This window comes from Choloepus didactylus, chromosome 17 (genome assembly GCF_015220235.1).
Source record: "Choloepus didactylus isolate mChoDid1 chromosome 17, mChoDid1.pri, whole genome shotgun sequence".
NCBI lineage: Eukaryota > Metazoa > Chordata > Mammalia > Pilosa > Megalonychidae > Choloepus > Choloepus didactylus.
In genome coordinates this window covers 28,803,012-28,820,560 of record NC_051323.1, presented here as the reverse complement: position 1 = coordinate 28,820,560, position 17,549 = coordinate 28,803,012, and the positions used below count along the sequence as shown (strand labels likewise).

General features: G+C 38.4%; 1 pseudogene; it reads left to right on the top strand.

Annotated features, from left to right (window-relative positions):
- Window positions 1-416: 416 nt before the first annotated feature.
- On the top strand, window positions 417-16,840 carry LOC119512074 (annotated as a pseudogene).
- Window positions 16,841-17,549: the final 709 nt, after the last annotated feature.

The window sequence follows — 17,549 nt, the reverse complement described above, 5'->3', positions numbered from 1 at the left end:
CATTATGTAACATTTCTACTAACTTTATGTTGTAGTATTTAAGTTACAGATATCAATTTTAAGAGTGACTATTACCCAAGGTCTTGGATCTTGTTCTGGAGGAAGGGTTATTGCATCTCTGATTGTACATAAGACAGTTGAATTATATTAAGCAAAGCATGTCTCTCATTGTCTTCATTTGGAGATTAAGTATGTGCTGAGTTGACAAGGGGTGAACTGTGATGGTTAATTTCATGTGTCAGCCTGGCTAGGTTATAGTGTCCAGTTGTTTGGTAAAGCAAGCACTGGCCTGATTGTGACTGTGAAAGTATTTGGTGGACTTAAATCATTTGTCAGTTGATTGCATCTATGGCTTATTACATCTACAGTCAACTAAGGAGATTGCCTTTAGCAGTGAAGAAATTCTCATCTAATTAATGGAATACCTTAAAGGGAAAACTCATGATTTCAGCATTCAGAAAGAAGAGCTTCTACCTCTACCTAGTCAGCCAGCTTCTCCTCAGGAATTCATTGAAACCTGCAGTCGAGTTCCCAATTTGTGGCCTACCCTACAGAATTTGGACTTGCCAATCGCCGTAGTTGCATGCGCCGATTCCTATAACAAATCTCTCTCTAAATATATATTTAGAGAGAAGAAGAACCCTAATAAAGGAACTGAGACACACACCCCCCACGAGCCTTTTCTAGTCAATAAAACAGCTGTATTTTTCACCCAAATCTAGATTAGAAATCAGTGAGGTTCCTAGTATTAGGAGAAGCTTTAAAGGTAGGACTGAGCTCTCCTGTACAGTCATACCTCATTTTATTGTCTTTGCTTTATTGTGTTTTGCAGATGCTGCATTTTTTACAGATGAAAGGTTTTCGACAATCCTGCATCGAGCAAGCCTATTGGCTCCATTTTCCAACAGCATCTGCTCACTTTGTGCCTCTGCATCGCATTTTGGTAATTCTTGCAATATATTTGTTATGGCGATCTGTCATCAGTGATCTTTGTTACTATTGTCATTGTTTTGGGGTGTCATGAACCACATCCATATAAGACGGTGAACTTAATCGATAAAAGTTGTGTCTTCTGACTGCTCCACTGACCAGCCATTCCCCCATCTCTCTCCCTCTCCTTGGGCCTCCCTATTCCCTGAGACATGACAATATTGAAATTAGGCCAATTAATAACCATATAACCACGTCTAAGTGAAAGGAAGATTCATGTCTTTAAATCAAAAGCTAGAAATGATTAAGCTTAGTGAGGATGGCTCGTCAAAAGCTGAGATAGGCTGACAGCTGGGCCTCTTGTGCCAAACTGTTAGCCAAGTTGTGAATGCAAAGGAAGAGTTCTTGAAGGAAATTAAAAGTGCTACTCTAATAAACACATGAATGATAAAGTGAAACACTCTTATTGCATATATGGAGAAAGTTTTAGTGGTCTGGATAGATCAAACCAGCCATAACATTCTGTTAAGCCAAAGCCTAATCCAGAGCAAGGGTCTAACTCTCTTCAGTCCTATGAAGGCTGAGAGAGGTGTGGAACCTGCATAAGAAAAGTTTGAAGCTAGCAGAGGTTGTTTCATGAGGTTTAAGGAAACAGACTATTTCCATAATGTCAAAGTGCAAGGCAAAATAGCAAGTACTGATGTAGAAGCCGCAGCAAGTTATCCAGAAGATCTAGCTGAGACAATTGATAAAGGTGGCTACACTACACATCAGATTTTCAATGTAGACAAAACAGCCTTCTATTGGAAGAAGATTCCATTTGGACTTTCATAGCCAGAGAGGAGGAGTCAATGCCTGGCTTCAAAGCTTTAAAGGACAGGCTGACTCTTTTGTTAGGGGCTAATGCAGCTGGTGACTTTAAGTAGAAGCCAGTGCTCATTTACCATTCTGAAAATCCTAGAGCCCTTAAGAATTATCCTGAAACTACTCTGCCTGTGCTCTATAAATGGAACAACAAAGCCTCGATGGCAGCATATCTGGTTACAACATGGTTTACTGAATATTTTAAGACCACTGTTAAGAACTGCTCAGAAAAAAGGATTTCTTTCAAAATATTACTGCTCATTGACAATGTATCTGGTCACCCAAGAGCTCTGAAGGGGTTGTACAATAAGATTAATGTTATTTTCATGCCTGCTAACACAACAGTAACTCTGCAGCCCATGGCTCAAAGAGTCATTTTGACTTTCAAGTCTTATTATTGAAGAAATATATTTAGTAAGGCTATGGCTGCCATAGATAGTGATTCCTCTGATGGATCTGGGCAAAGTAAATGGAAAACCTCTGTAAAGATTCATTCACATTCTAGATGCCATTAAGAACATTTGTGGTTCGTGGGAGGAGGTCAAAATGCCAGTATTAACAGGTTGATTCCAACCTGCATGGATGACTTTGAGGCTTTCAAGACTTCAGTGGAGGAAGCTGCAGATGTGGTGGAAATAGCAAGAGAACTAGAATTAGAATTGGAGCCTGAAGAAGTGACTGACTTGCTGCAGTCTCATGGTAAAACTCGAATGGGATGAGGAGTTGCTTCTTATAGATGAGCAAAGAAAATGGTTTCTTGAGGTGGAATCTACTCCTGGTGAAGATGCTGTGAACATTGTGGAAATGACAGACAACAAAGGGTTTAGAACATTTCCAAACTTAGTTGATAAAGCAATGGAAGGTTTGAGAGGATTGACTCTTAATTTTGAAAAAAGTTTTGCTCTGGGTAAAAACTATCAAACTGCATCTCATGCTGCAGAGAAATCTCCCATGAAAGGGACATTGAATGCAACAAACTTCATTGTCTTATTTTAAGAAATTGCCACAGCCACCCTAACTTTCAGCAGCCATCAACATCAAGGCAAGACCCTCCACCAGCAAAAAGATGACTTACAGAAGGCTCAGATGGTGGTTAGCATTTATTAGCAATAAAGTATTTTTAAACTAAGGTATGTACATTGTTTTTTAGATGATATTGCACACTTAATAGACTACAGTAAGTGTAAACATAACTTTATATGCATTGGAAAACCAAAACATTCATGTGACTTGCTTTATTGTAATATTTGCATTATTACAGTGGTCTGGAACTGAATCTGCAGTATCTCTGAGGTGTACTCATTTATTGGTGCAAGCTCAGCCTCAACTGTGTTTGTTGAGTGAATGTAAGAATGAAGTCCAATCACAATCTTTGATGCAAATTTAAGTGTAATTCATCTCAGATAAAGAATTGTCTTTTTTTTACTTTGTAGTATTCAAAGTTAGGGAACTTAACAAACAGATTTGATAGCATGCTTTGTTCATCTCTTTCAATCCTTAGAATCAAAATCTTTTGTGGTTACCTCTCACTGTCTCATCTCTTGTTGAATGTAAGAACATTTTAAAATTTACTTCATTAAAATTTTATCTAGTAAAATATACTTAAATGTTCATAAAATTGATATGTGAATTTAGTCAAATAATTATAAACTCAACGTCATGTAACCACCACCTCCCCAGTCAAGAAATAGAACAATATTGGGACTGCAGAATTTCCCTGGGTGTCCCTTGCCTATCATAACCTCTTCTGTTTCCCCAGAGGAAACCACTATCCTGTCTTTTGTTGTACTTGCCCTCCTGCAATTTCTTTTCTACTTACCCACCTGTATATGCACTTTTTTTAAAAATTATTTTTGACTTTTTGTATATGCATTCTTAAACAATGTAGATTCATTTGGCCTGTTTTGAATTTTATAAATAAAATCATAGTGTATTATTTTTGTGACTTGCTTTTTTCACTTAACATTATGTTTACAAGATCCATCCATGTTAGTGTATGTATCTATAGCCTGTTCATTTTCCTTGCCATGTGCTGTATAACGTTCCATTGTATGAGTCTACTACAATTTAGCTATTCTGTTCTACAATTTATCTGTTCTGTTGATGGACTTTTGGGTTGTTTCCATGGTTCTTTTTACTGTGCTTGCTCACATACCATGCAATTATCCATAGATCCAAAATATACACTCATTTGCCCCCAGTACCATCATACAGCTGTGCATCCATCACCACAATTAATATTTTTTTCAATTTTTAGAACATTTTCATTACTCCAGAAAAGAAATAAAGACAAAAAGGGAAATGCAAATCCTCCCATATTCCTAACCAACCCCCCTCAATTGTTGACTCATAGTGTTGGTAGAGTACATTTGTTACTGTTGAAAGAACATTAAAATACTACTAACTGCAGTATATAGTTTGCAATAGGTATATTTTTTCCCTATATGCCCCTCTATTATTAACTTCTAGTTATAGTGTCATACATTTGTTCTAGTTCATGAAAGAGATTTCTAATATTTGTACGGTTAATCACAGATACTGCCCACCACAAGGTTCACTGTTTTATACATTCCCATCTTTTAACCTCCAACTTTCCTTCTGATGACATACATGACTCTGAGCTTCCCCTTTCCACCCCATTCACGCAACATTCAGCACTGTTAGTTATTCTCACAATGTGCTACTGTCACCTCTGTTCATTTCCAAACATTTAAGTTCAACATTCTGCTCTCATAATAAGCAACCACTCCCCATTCTTTAGCTTCCTTCTAAATCCTGGTAACTTATATTTCATGCCTATGAGTTTACATATTATAGTTAGTTCATATCAGTGAGACCCTGCAATATTTGTCCTTATGTGTCTGACATATTTCACTAATATAGTGTCCTCAGGGTTTCTTCATTAGCCCATTTTTTTATGGCAGTTTTGTTCACACACCATATATTCCATCCTAAGTAAACAATTGATGGTTCCCTGTGTAGTCACATATTTATGTATTCACTACTCTCACCACTATCTATATGAGGACATCTCCATTTCTTCCACAAAGCAGGAGGAAGAGTCAAAGAAAGTAGAGAAACAAAAGAAAAAGAAAAAAGAAAGAGGAAAAAAATGAAAGCTAGGAAGCAACAAAGGGAAAGATAACATTAAACTAAAGTAGAATAGTCAGACAACATTACCAATGCCAAGAGTCCCATACCCCTCCCTTATGCCCCCCTCTTATATTTATTTAGCCTTGGTATATTGCCTTTGTTACATTAAAGGAAGCATAATACAATGTTTCTGTTAATTATAGTCTCTAGTTTACATTGATTGTATTTTCCCCAATACCTCCCTATTTTTAACACCTTGCAAGGTTGACATTCATTTGTTCTCCCACATGAAAAAACATATTTGTACATTTTATCACAATTGTCGAACACTCTAGGTTTCACTGAGTTATATAGTCCCAGTGTTTCTTTCCTCTTTCCTTCTGGTGTCCCACATGATCCTAACCTCCTTCTTTCAACCATATTCATAGTTATCTTTGTTTAGTGTACTTACATTGCTGTGCCACCATCACCCAAAATTGTGTTCCAAACCTCTCATCCTGTCTTTTCCTATCTGTCTGTAGTGCTCCCTTTAGTATTTCCTGTAGCGCAGGTATCTTGTTCAAAAACTGTCATTACGGTTGCTGTAAAGGAGAGGCTAGGCCTCCCTATAATTGTGCCTAAGAGCCTCCTCCCGAATGCCTCTTTGTTGCGCAGATGTGGCCCTCTCTCTCTAGATAAGCCAATTTGAAAGGTGAAATCACTGCCCTCCCCACTACGTGGGATCAGACACCCAGGGGAGTGAATCTCCCTGGCAACGTGGAATATGACTCCCGGGGAGGAATGTAGACCTGGCATCGTGGGACGGAGAACATCTTCTTGACCAAAAGGGGGATGTGAAAGGAAATGAAATAAGCTTCAGTGGCAGAGAGTTTCCAAAAGGAGCCGAGAGGTCACTCTGGTGGGCACTCTTACGCACACTTTAGACAACCCTTTTTAGGTTCTAAAGAATTGGGGTAGCTGGTGGTGGATACCTGAAACTATCAAACTACAACCCAGAACCCATGAATCTCGAAGACAGTTGTATAAAAATGTAGCTTATGAGGGGTGACAATGGGATTGGGAAAGCCATAAGGACCACACTCCACTTTGTCTAGTTTATGGATGGATGAGTAGAAAAATAGGGGAAGGAAACAAACAAACAAACAGACAGAGGTACCCAGTGTTCTTTTTTACTTCAATTGCTCTTTTTCACTTTAATTATTATTATTGTTATTTTTGTGTGTGTGCTAATGAAGGTGTCAGGGATTGATTTAGGTGATGAATGTACAACTATGTAATGGTACTGTGAACAATCGAATGTACGATTTGTTTTGTATGACTGCGTGGTATGTGAATATATCTCAATAAAATGAAGATTAAAAAAAAAAAACTGTCATTGTCTGTTTGTCAGAGAATGTTTTGAACCTTCCCTCATATTTGAAGGATAGCTTTGCCGGATATAGGATTCTTGGTTGGTGGTTTTTCTCTTTCAGTATCTTAAATACATCACACCACTTCCTTCTTGCCTCCATGGTTTCTGCCAAGAAATCTGCAGATAGTCTTATCAAGCTTCCTTTGTATGTGATGGATCTCTTTTCTCTTGCTGCTTTCAGGATTCTCTCTTTGTCTTTGATAATCTATTAAGTGTCTTGACGTAGGCCTATTCAGATCTATTCTGTTTGGGGTACGATGTGCTTCTTGGTTCTGTAATTTTATGTCTTTCATGAGAGATGGGAAATTTTCATTGATTATTTCCTCTTTTATTGCTTCTGCCCCTTTTCCCTTCCCTTCTCCTTCTGGAACACCCATGACACGTACATTCCTGTGTTTCATGTTGTCATTCAGTTCCCTAAGCCGTTGCTCATATTTTTCCATTCTTTTCTCTATCTGTTCTTTTGTGTAAACTTTCAGGTGTCTTGTTCTCCAGTTCCTGAGTGTTTTCTTCTGCCTCTTGAGATCTGCTATGGTATGTCTCCATTGTTTCTTTTGTCTGTTGTGTTGTACCTTTCATTTCCATAGATTCTGACAGTTGTTTTTTCGAACTTTTGATTTCTACTTTATATTCACCCAGTGTTTTCTTTATAACCTTTATCTCTTTTGCCATATCATTCCTAAACTTTTTGAATTGATTTAGCATTAGTTATTTCAATTCCTGTATCTCAGTTGAAGTGTGTTTGTTCCTTTGACTGGGCCATAACTTCGTTTTTGCTAGTGTAGGTTGTAGTTTTCTGTTGTCTAGGTATCTGGTTTCCTTAGTTACCGCAATCAGGTTTTCCCAGACCAGAACAGGCTCAGGTCCCAGAAGGAAGAAATATTTGGTGTCTGGTTTCCCTGAGGATGTGTCTTAGAGGATTGACACATCCTGTGAGGCCTCAAAATGCTGTGCTTTTCTGCCCAGCAGGTGGTGCCTGTCAGCCTGTCACTCCTGACTGGTGTAAGGAGGTGTGGCCTGTGCCTGTTTTCCCCCAGGCTCTGGGGTCTGGTTCTGAATGGGAGGTGGGTAGTAGATCTGGGCTCCATCTCTTTCCTCTTGGGGAAGATATTCCCCCTGGGGAGTTTTCATTTGCATATAAATAGCTTCTTTGTCTCTTTGGCTCTGCTATCTCCATGTTGTCTTGGTCAGATCCCTGCCAGCTGAAAATGGCTGAAGCATTCTCTACTGCAGGGCATGGCGAGCTGAAAATGGCTGAGGCTTTCTCCACTGACCTGCTCAGGTTGAGAGAGAGAAAAAGGGACAGAAAGCTCCCTTTCAGGGTCAGTCCGTGGCCCCCAGTTTCACCCATCAGCCAGAGGTAGCACCCAATCCTCTAGGTTCCCCCTCCCAAGACAGAGAAGTCCCCTGGCTCTTCAAGGTGAGTCATCACTAAAACCTCTGTCTGCTTGTTGGGGATTTGCAGCTTGCATTGATCAGTCCACATTTGCCAATTAAAACCCCAGTTCGAGCTGGACTGAGGTATATTCGCTTGTTCAGAGAGAGCTGCTGTCTATCTCAGCGAGGCTGTGCAGTTTGGGCTGCTGTGGGGGGAGAGGGCTCCCAGCTCAGGTCCGCAGTTTCTACTCATAGATTCCATGCTGCAATCTCAGGCATTCCTCCCAATCCAGGTTAGTTCATGGTGTGTGGACAGTCACGCTTGTCCCCCAGCAGTTATTCCAGATCATTTACTAGTTGTTCTTGGTTGTTTAATAGTTGCTCCAGGGGGAACTAACTAACTTCCACTCCTCTCTATGCCACCATCTTCTTCTGTCCTCTCGTTATGGTTTTAATTTATATTTTCTCCATTACTGATGAGATTGAGCCCCTTTTCTTATGTTTGTTTTCTATTTAGATTTCTTCTGTGAAGTGCCTACTCTTATACTTGCCTCCTTTTCTATTAGTTATCTGTCTTTTCTCTTTGATTTTTTAAGAGCCCTTTATATATTCTGCATAATTGTCCTTTGTCAATTATATGTGTTGCAGGTATTTCCCCCACTTGGTGGAATGTCCTTTCACCCTTTTTTTTTTTTTAAATTAGATTCAGTTTTATTGAGAAATATTCACATACCTTACAGTCCTCCATGGTGTACAATCAACTGTTCACAGTACATCATATAGTTACACATTCATCACCCCAATCTATTTTTGAACATCCTCCTCACACCAGAAAAAATAAGAACAAGAATAAAAAATTAAAGTAAAAACACCCAAATCATCCCCCCCATCCCACCCTATTTTTCATTTAGTTCTTTGTCCCCATTTTTCTACTCATCCATCCATGCACTGGATAAAGGGAGTGCGATCCACAAGGCTTTCACAATCACACTGTCACACCTTGTAAGCTACATTGTTATACAGTCGTCTTCAAGAGTCAAGGCAGTTTGATAGTTTCAGATATTTGCTTCTAGCTATTCCAGTACATTAAAACCTAAAAAGTGTTATCTATATACTGCATAAGAATCTGCACCCGAGTGACTTCTTGACTCCATTTGAAATCTCTCAGCCGGTGAAACTTTATTTAGTTTCATTTTGCATCCCCCTTTTGGTCAAGAAGATGTTCTCAATCCCATGATGCTGGGTCCAGATTCACCCCTGGGAGTCATATCCCATGTTGCCAGGGAGATTTACACCCCTGGAGTCGGGTCCCACTTAGCGGGGAGGGCAGTGAGTTCACCTGCTGAGTTGGCTTAGCTAGGGAGAGAGAGCCGCAACTGAGCAACAAAGAGGTACTCAGGGGGAGACTCTTAGGCACAATTATAAGCAGGTTTAGCCTCTCCTTTGTAATAACAAGCTTCATAAGGGCAAATCCCAAGATGGGGGGCTCGACATACCAAACCATCAGTCCTCTATATTTGCCTTTCACCCTTTTTAAATGTTGTTTTTATGTATTGAATTCGTTAATCTTTTTCTTTATGGCTGGTACTTTTTGTGTGACTTGTTTAGCAAAACCTTTCTTACCTCATGATCACAGAGATATTTTCCCATATTTTCTTACGAAGTTGTCTTTAAAAGGTTTTGCCTTAACTATTTGTCTTTTTTTTTTTTTTTTTCAGTATTTGTCAATGGTTCCTCCTCCTCTTTTCAGCTGTCCATGTGACTGCAAATGTCATCTTAATTTTGCTAATTCTAAAAATCTATTTTTGGTATTGACTACACTCTCTACCAGACATCTTTATTTCTTACTCCCTCCTGGATCTCTCCTCTTAAATGTCTTGCAATACTTCCTAACTGAGCTAATTTTCCATCCTTATTGTCTTCTGTTTAGATTGTCATCATGCAAGCCAAAATACATAGTGGAATCTTTGACTCATCTTTCCTTGACTTTCTTCTAAGTAGCCTGGATGTGATTGTCCAGGTGATTCTACTTCTGAAATATATCTCAACTCCATTCAATCCCTTCTCTCCAGTTCCACAATTACTGTTCAGAGCTTCATCCATACTGGTACAAAAATATCCTTCTAATTGGTTTTCCAGCCTGCTGTCTATCCTCTTTCACTAGTCATTCATTCACACTACCACTGAGTTTTCTGTCTGAGACACAAATTACATCACCTTTCTGCACTCAATGGCTTTTCATTGCCTTTCTTATAACAAAAAGCTCAAATTCCTTCACATGACTTCTGCCATTACTCTGCAGGGTCCTCATGTTTTAGCCACACCAGCCCATTTTACTGTTTCCCAAGGAAGTTGTGTACTTCATTGTGCCTTTTTTTCATGTTGTTCCCTCTCTTGGAATAGTCTTCCTTCCACCTCTCCACAATGGGAAAGTCTTATTCCTTTCACCACCGTTCCAGACAGAATTAATCCTCCCTGCCTCTAGGCATCCTGTAGCACTTTGTTCGTTCTTCTGTTGCAACACTTACCTTATTGCATAGGTACTAGTTAATGTGTTTGTCTCCCATGCTAGATTGTGAGGTCTTTGAAGACAGAGAATATGTTTTATTAATCTTTTTATTCTTAGCACCCAGCAGTGCCTGGCACATAATAGTACTCAATTAAATACGTCAATTAAATTTAAGACATGCTAACATTTAAAAAGAAAATGGAGCTTTATGTGTTGATTTATAAGTGGTAAGCAGGGAAAAATGTTGATGGAAGAGTACAATGTTGATACTTCTAAACTGTTTTAGGAAAGGTTTATACCTAATACCTAATTCTGAGTCTAAGCTGTGTTTTGCTGTACCATGATCACAGCTAGTTATCTGGGTTGTTTTAGATGGCTGGGTTCCAGCTGAAAAGATGGGAGTATGCTGCTCACTCCGGCCCAGAGCTAACTAAAGGGGCACAAAGAATCTTAAAAGAACAAATAAAGTTGACTGAGCACTCCCTATTTTAAAAGGCTAATTTTTATTTCAAAACAGACTTAAAATGTAAAGTTAAATAAAGTTAGGTTGAAAAGGTAAGAAATTAACAATATTTCTGAAGAAATTTGTGTCTTTTTCAGAGAATACATTTCTGAACATAGTCTTTCCTATTCCAAGTTTTATAATACTGATGTAATATGTCTACTTTGTCAGTGCTTGCCAACTTCTACTCTGGAAAGTGCCAGTGAATCAGGTACCCCTTCAGTTTAATCAGAACAGTGATAGGTTATGTACCAGTTCTTGTATGTGCTAATTCTGCTGACTCCCATAAAAAAAAAAAAATCTCTGGTGACTGGAGTCCAAACATTTGCTTCAGGTTCGTACAGCACAGACACCACACATAACTGAGCTGGGGCTAGACATTTTTTACAATTCATCTGGAGGAAGTAGGGTTAGTGTTCCTAACAATTATTAGCTGTCTTTTGATGTTAATGTCATTGATTTATCCTATGCCCAAGAGTATTCTAAACTCAAAATGTTCTTAGTAGAGCAATTTTAAGAACAAATAGATTTTTCCTTAAAATATTATCTTGTTTATATCTGGAATTATGATAGAAGTAAATCTTTAATGAAGCTTGAAAAGGTTTGTCTCCTGTGTCTGTAGACAAGTTATCTGCTGGTGATGAAGTCCATAGATTTTGAAATAAATCAGCCCCTAATCATACAGACAGCTTCCAGATAAACACAGTCAATTGAATACATGTGTTTATTTTAACTTTCTCTTGAAAATACACTAAAATGACAATCAAGGAATAATAAAAGGCATAAAACCCCTAAAGACAGAGAACATGAGAGGAGGTGTTGACAGAATTTTGGAAACTGGGAAGTGGAGGTGGGTGGTCACTAACTTAGCACAGTGGAGAAAGCTGTGCAGCTGCCTGTCACCTGCCACACCTGGTTCCTGAGATAGCTGATATCAGCTGGTGGCTGTAGGATACTGATGATTCCCAGGCACGTAGTCAGCATGAACTCATTCGGGAACCAGTGCTCTGTCTTGGGGTAATCTAATAATAATACATGTGCCTAGATGTCTAGACTCTTGATCCTGGGAATCATTGAACATTCATAGAGGGAATATGCTACCTAAGCATATTATGAATTGTGTTTGATTTCAGGAGTGGGATGATAGTAACTAAGAAGGAACTTCATTAGAATTTCAGTGGCTCAGTTTATTCAACACGGGTAGCTACATGTGGCTATTGAATACTATGTGGCTAGTCTGAACTGAGATGAACAGAGCGAACGAGCAAGCAAGCACCTGAGACTATATGGAGACAGAGAAAAGCCCAGATATCCCAGCATCCCATTTGAAGCCAACCTTCCAGATTTCTCTGCCAAGGTGCCAGACCTGTGAGTGGGCCATCTGAGATGTTTCATGGCAGGCAAACTCCCAGAGCCCCAGTAACAGCCACATGGGACAACTGAACTGCCCAGCTGAGCCCAGTCAGTCCACAGAATAATTAGAGATGACAAAATGGTGGTTGTTTTAAGCCAGTCAAGTTTGTGGTGGTTTGTTTCACAACACATAAAATCAAAACAGAACCTCTCTTTGTTCTGCATACTAATCCGACCTCATCTATGACAGTTCACCTTTGATACTTTAAGCTCCCCTGGCACCAAATTACTCTAAGTTCCCTGAATGTACTCTGCTTTTTCTTATATCTAGGCTTTTTTTTTGCACATATTGTTACCACTGTTAGAAACATTCCCCACCCACCCACCCAACCCCCCCTTTTTTTTTTTCAGTTATACCCACCGCCCCCCCCCCCCAAATTCCTTCTCTTCAGTTCTCTCCTTAGACATTCTTAAAACTGGGTGACTAAGTAAATTGCTTTGCTGTGTACTTTTATAGTAGCAAATACTTTTACTGGAAGAATAATGGTTAAAAGTTATGGGGTCCAGCAGTGTGATCTTTTGAAATTATTCTAAGCCTCAGGTTCTTCATCTGTAAAATGAAGATAGTAGCGATTACCTTATAAGGTGTTGAGAACATGTACTCAACAAGTACTCAAAAAGTGTTAGCTATTGTTAGTGTTAACACATTATCATAAGTGCCTGCTCCTGACCAACCCATGTCCTTAAGACTATTGCCTCACTGATCATTTTATCTCTAGAATCTAGCAAAGTACCTGGCACATAGTGCATGCTCTATAAAATGTCAGCGAGTGACTGCATGGATGAGTGAATTCAGGTCCTTTGGATTTTATAATATTGATCCAAATAAAAGCCTGATTTTAAGGCTGTTTTTCTATAAAGTGAAATCTTCCCCATATAGAGAGTTGTCTGTTGTGTTTGGAATACTCTTCCCACTAGCCTGGTTTGAATAAGGAAACATGAGAGCTTATTAATCACCGGAGGAGAAAGTAAGGGATGAAAAGAATTGGGACAAAGTTGATAGGTGGGTATGGGAGAATATCACCAGAATTGACAAGATGTTCTTGGGCAGATTTTGGATCAGGGAAGTCCAAGAATTACCCCATCACAAGGGAGTGGGCCCTAGAGACCACAGGCTAGATCAGGAAAGTATGGGCAGGTTTCTGTAAGCAACTATAATGGATGTTCATAGACTATGACATGTATTTTGTAAATTAGGGCTAAACATGAAGTCGAAAATAAGTGTGGTTTATAAAAGTTTCCCATGTGCTTGGCTTCATTGATATGGGGCCCTAGTAATTTATCATCCACACTGTGAGTGAAAGGAGTGCTGTTGATGATTCTGCCTGAACAGCAGGAGTAAACTGAGACTGTCCCAGGAAAACTGGGACTTAGGTTGTCTTATAAAGTTCTTCACTTTTTCATAGATTGCAGGCAGGTAGATTGTTCCAGTAGTTAATTCTTTACAGAAATAAATCAATCTAGAGGTGGGTTCATAAGGTTGAAAAATTTAATATAAATAGCTTTGATTACAAATGAATATAGATGATAAAGGATGTGAAGAATTAGAGATCTCTACTATTGCATACAATTAAATCTATGTTCTAAGCTGGACTGCCCTTTAGGCAACTTCTTTGTCTATTTCATTTTGTGAGAGTAATCCTTATAGTGATGCAACGTTCTGCGATGATTGGTAAGTTTATAGCTCATTTCTGCTTACAGTTATTTTCTGGAAGTTTATAATAGCATCTATGAGTCAATCGACTTACCTATAAGTGACTAGATTCCTTTTCTCAAACCAGTATGTTTTCCTTTTAGAAGAGCCTTCTTAAAAATGTATATGCTACTTATGCAGTCTTTACTATCAACCTAGAAGCTGAGAGGTTTCTGCCATAACATTTTAGTAAAGTATCTTAACTCTGTGGTCCATAACTTCTCTTAAATCTTAAAAAATAACTGGTTTATAATTTTAGCCTCTACCACCCATCTGGCAACAGTAGAAGCTTTCCATAGTTTTACTGTTTGTAGGTAAAGTAATTTTCATCTTCTGTGGCTGCTTTGCCAGCTCTTCTTCTGGTCCTTTCACCTGTGGGTGTTGCCCAAGGCCCTGTCTTCCAGCTTCTAACATTCCCTATGTTCATTATCTCCTGAGCGCCTTCATTCTGGTGATGACACATTCAGCTGTTATCTCCATGTTGACTTTTAAAGCTATCTATTCCCCCTGATCGCCTCAATTTCAACAAATCTAAAACTTCACTCATTTTTTCACGTCAGACTCCCCTTCCCAAATACTTGTGCTCATTTATATGTCTCTCTGTCCTTATCTTTCTAGGTAATTCATCATTACTTCTCTTTCTAGGAGGCTGTATGGGCTTCATTTTACCCATTGCATTAGGTTCAGTCTCCTGAGTCTTTCAAGGCTTTTCATCAGCTGGTACGGTAGTTATCTGTTTCACGGGTCCCTTGGCAGTTAGTTGGTCTTCCCTTTGTCATGGTGAACATACCTTGCTGATGCTGTCCAGTTAATTCTGGAATGCCAAACTGAAGGTCTACTTTATACTGAGCCTTTCCTGACCAACCCAGGTCCCTAAGACCTTTGCCTCATATAAACTTGTGTTTCACGAATGCTTAGAAGACAACTGTTTATCGTTTAGTTCTTTAGTTGTTTGTTGCTTTGTTCCCTTCACTAGACAATAAGTTCCATGAAGGCAGATATGTAATCAAGTGTTATACACATAGTAAAGTCTCGGTAATAAACTATTTTATCTTAAACATACCTCATTTTCAAGTATTTACCTAAGTCACACCATATTTATGATTTAATTTAATTTAATCATGTTGTGGTCAATTATAATTTGTCCTAATTAGAATCCCTTATTTTTGGATAATGAAAGGTTATGGGTCAATGATTTTCAGTCTTATCAGACTGAACACCCTGTTTTAAAATTAAATACTTTGTAACATCCAATTTATTATCTTGAAATAAAATTTATAAACAATACAACCCATTTATACATGTGATTTAAAAAGCAGTATAATGCCAGAACTCATATTAAGCGATAAAGGAAATTGATTTATAATAAAATAAATCATGCTCAGGCATGGCTTCACCAGCAGTCCCAGTGAAAGAGCTGCTTGCACTTGTGAACAGAATCACTGTGAAACAGACAGCTATATATATGCCAGCTGAGAGCTGTGTGTTGTATTGATTTTTAAAATACCATGAGCAGTGTTTCAGTAGTATAATTTTCTGAAATAATGAACAACTCTTGACAAAGTTCTAAACTTTGCATTCCTGAATTTCAGTGTATGCCAAAATAATGCAAAAATACATTGTGTTTTTATGTAATATGGAGTTAGAGTCTAGACTCACATAATTATAAACAGGATTCTTCCTTACTTCACCATCCATCAGGAATTTGAAAATCATAGGACAATTCTTTAGAACTGTTCCACTCATTGCAGGACATCTGGTATACCTCTCTTCCTGCCCACTAAATATCCTACCCTACCCATCCCAATCATTATTATAATCAAAAATGCCCTCACAAATTTCCAGTAACTTTTCTTAGAAGATGCTCTCCCATTGAGAATAACGTTAGCAATGATTTTGATTTTCAAACAAAATCAGCATTCCCCAAACTGTGTTTTATGATAAATTAGCTTTTGACAATTTAATAGGGAACCCATGAGGGGAAAAGTATTCTATGGTCAAAGTAAAATAGTGTTTTTTTTTTCTTGAACTGCATGACTTTTCATAACTTTTAATGTGTTAATGGGTATTGTCAATCTTCAGAAGAAGATGCAATATTTCCCCCAAACTATTCCATTGTGAAGTCCTTTGAAAATTCTGCTTTAGATTTGTTTAAAAATATAGCACCTTTAGGCCCATTAGTCTCTGTGGGTTACACTTTGAAGATAAAGGCATCAATGTCTCCAATGTGTTCCATTTATAGTAAGTTCTAGGCTGCCCTTGGTCATCTAGAGAACTTTTAGGGATGCAAATGTCTTGCCACATGTGAGCACTTCTGTTCCGCCAGAATGCTATGAAATAATTTCAGTCACAGGCTATGTAATTTAATAAACCCAGGAAAAAAATGTGAAAAGGCTATTAATGGTATGACCCTGCCAGGAAGGTGAAGTGGCCAAGAATGGTGAAACTGGTCAAAACTGGGTCTCCCATGTTGACCAAGCAAGTTTCAAATTTAGTATGTCATTAAAAATTTCCTTTAATAGTTGAAAAAATTTCATAAAGAGATTATATACAAATTGAAGATGACAGAACTTGATGTAAAATATATGAATGTATCTTTAAAAATATACCAAATAGAACTTAGAAATAAGTTAGATTCTTTGGAGAAATCTGAAGTAAAATTGAAGATCAGATGGTAAAGTCAAGGAGGAAGAAATTCACTAAAGAACATGAAGACCACAAATAGAGTAAATGGAAACCGTTACTTCTTGCTAGAGTGAAATCTAGGAAGTTATTGTAGATGTTTACAAAGACGCTCTACTTGAAGGGAAGAGGTGATTCTGTTTTATGGTTGACAAGCATGGTAGTTTTGTAAATCACATATTATTAACACACAGAGTCTGCAGAGTTACTCAATTTCAAACTGCCTGAGTGGCAGGAAGTTTGTGATGATACCAACAAAATAGTTAATATGATAGAAGGAATGAAGACCCCAGTCTCCATCCCAATATCTGGAATACCTCAGCTTTCACCAATAATAGAAGCGACATGATTGAATCAAAAAGGTAGATAACACACTTGTTATCTACCTCTCCTTCGAAAATATCCCCAGCCAGAACATATATCAATCCTTTGACTGATATATTTAACAATATATCAACTGTTGATATGAATGAGTGAATTAATAATAAGTATATATAATAAACAAATACTTCAGATGATCCCAGTTAATAGCTAGTCTAGTTTGTTAATGCTGCCAGGATGCAAAACACCAGAAATGGATTGGCTTTTATAAAGGGCGTTTATTTGGTTACACGGTTACAGTCTTAAGGTAAAGTGTCCAAGATAACACATCATCAATTGGGTACCTTCACTGGAGGATGGCCAGTGGTGTCCGGAAAACCTCTGTTAGCTGGGAAGGCACATGGCTGGCCTCTGCTCCAAGTTCTATTTTCAAAATGGCTTTCTCCCAGGACGTTCCTCTCTAGGCTTCAGCTTCTCTCCAAAATGTCACTCTCAGTTGCTCTTGGGGCATTTGTTCTCTTTTAGCTTCTCTGGAGCAAAAGTCTGCTTTCAAAGGTCATCTCCAAAACTGCAGTTCCTCTCTCAGCTCCTGTGCATTCTTCAAAGTGTCCCTCTTGGCTGTACCAAACTTGCTCCTTCTGTTTGAGCTTATATAGTGCTCCAGTAACTAATCAAGGCCCATGCTGAATAGGCTGGGCCACACCTCCGTGGAAATTATCCAATGAAAGATGTCACCCTCAATTGAGTGATCACA